Raw genomic sequence first — 2,150 nt, forward strand, 5'->3', positions numbered from 1 at the left:
GGCGCAGCTGAAAACCCAGCACAGCTCCAGCCTGGCCCCCCACAGGGACTGAGCTACATGATGTGTTTGGTTAGCAGCTCCCTCCTCGCTGGTCTGGGAGGGGCTGGCCTCCCACCGACCTGCACAGCCACCCAGGCAGCCTTTCTAAAACTGAATACTGACCACCACCTAAACCTCTGCTGGGACTCCTTGCCACCACGGGACAAAGTTCATGATCTCAAGCTGGCAGACGAGGCACTTTCACAGCAGGGCAGGCACATGCCCTGGAACATACTCTCACCACGCTCATCCTCAGTCCAAGAGGGCCCATCAGCCTGCACCCATGTGGTGTTCACCTTTGCACCCCAGTACTGGCATCCTGCAGGTGTTTGCTAAGAAGACAGCTATTAGAGCTGGAAATGATATCAGGAACCACAGGGCTTAAAGCAACTCAGAGAAGTTGAGCAAGGTGTCCAGGGTCACCCAGCCCCAGGCAAGGGTGAGGCAACAACCTCACCTGAACCACTCTCCTTGGTCAGGAACTGAAAATGTCATCTAGAACCCCATATGTATGCATGCCAGAACCCCAAGGTGGTCTTGAGGCTTGGCCCACTCTATGCAGGCCCCTGGCAGGAGGCCAGGCCTGGCACACAGTAGGACTGCAGCAAAAACAGCTGCTTGACTAAGCCAAGCTCCCACCAATTCCATCCATAGAACCCACATCCCTCTCTAGGTCTTAGTCTTCTCATCTGTAGAATGGAGCTAACTTGGGTTACAAGTTTACGTGACCTTGATTGGTCACCCCAACCTTGTCCTTTGCAAACAGAGAGGGCTGAAGCAGCTGAATTCCAAGCTCTGTGATCTACTGTTAGCCCAGCTGACTTTTGTTAACCTTCCCCTAACCACTATGTCTCAAAAAAACAGTCCCCCACCACCTGTGTCAGATTTACCAGGGAGGGCTTGTTAAACGCAGGTCTCTGACCCTGCCCATCTGAGGGTCTGGTAAGAATCGCCGAAGATCTCAGACCCTGCCCCATCTGAGGGTCTGGTAAGAATCCCCGAGAAAGGACCAGAATTTGCATTTAAGGCAATGCTGAGAATCCTGGGCACAGTGAAACTGGAGAACCAAAGTTGCAAACTAGATCAATCCTCTAGAAATGTTACCTGGAACCCCGCATATATGCCTGTCAGAGCCCCCACCTCACCTTGAGGCTGGGCCCACTCCATGCAGACCCAAAGCAGAACCCCGCAGGTGGGCCATACCTGGCACACAGTAGGACCACAGCAAAAACAGCCTTGGGAGATCCAAGTATTAGTGCCAGCCTTCATTTTGGGGAAATCTACATTTACCAGAAAAACCTGGGGGGAAGGGCGGATTTCTGTTACCCTAAATAACATAGAACTTAGTTCCTGCAACACGAACTAGCTCCAGGAAGAATTCAATAAGGCGTGTCCCACCCCTTTTGCTCCAAGGGGCTCGCTTTTGCATAAAGTGGTGTCCCAGTCTCAGCGTCCAGCCAGGGTCTTCCTGACTCACCAAACCTCCGGCCTGAGGCCGCCTGAGGCTGCGGCCAGGGCCATGCGGGGCGGAGGAGGCCGGAGCGCGGACGGCGCCGCTGTGGGCTGGGTCGGCGGGGGTCGGGGCGCGAACCCTGCCGCTACTCACCCTGGGCGGCTGGGCCCAGTCCCTGGACGGGACGGTCGGCTGTGCGGAGCAGGAGCAGGAGCGGAGGCTGAGCTAGAGGAGCGGCGGCGGCGGCGGCGGCCCCTGCCCCGCTGCACTTTAACTGCCGGCGCCGGCGCACCGCGCGCTCTCCGAGGCCAGGAGAGGAACCGCGGGCGGCGGGCTCGGGCGGCCGGGGCGGGGACGCTGCGCCAGGCCGGCTGCTGACTCGGGCGGGCCGGGCGCGCGCAGCCCGAGGCGGGAATGCAGTCTGCACCTGGCTCACTGCACACACGTGTGCGCGGGGTTGGCGCGCGCCGCTGTTGCGCGTGCTCCGGCCGCGAAGGGTCTCGAGCCGCTGGGACCGGCCCATCCCTCTGAATCCCGCAGGCGAGGGCTCTTCCAAGTTCCCCACCGGGGAGGGGGCGGCGGGGCCGGGGTGGCGCCGTGGGAGGCGGAGCCCGGAGGGGTGGCGGGGCGCCTTATAAGAGCGCTATAGGAACCTGGC

At 59.9% G+C, this 2,150-nt stretch overlaps 1 protein-coding gene across 1 annotated transcript in view; it reads right to left on the reverse strand.

Moving 5' to 3' along the window:
• Window positions 1–1,936, reverse strand: part of CHDH (choline dehydrogenase) — a 30,893-nt gene extending 28,957 nt beyond the window's left edge. Inside the window, exon 1 of the mRNA XM_054708176.1 lies at window positions 1,646–1,936. The gene's annotated coding sequence lies outside the window, so the exon portion shown is untranslated. The remainder of the gene's footprint in view (window positions 1–1,645) is intronic.
• Window positions 1,937–2,150: the final 214 nt, after the last annotated feature.

This window comes from Eptesicus fuscus, chromosome 18, assembly GCF_027574615.1.
Source record: "Eptesicus fuscus isolate TK198812 chromosome 18, DD_ASM_mEF_20220401, whole genome shotgun sequence".
Lineage (NCBI taxonomy): Eukaryota > Metazoa > Chordata > Mammalia > Chiroptera > Vespertilionidae > Eptesicus > Eptesicus fuscus.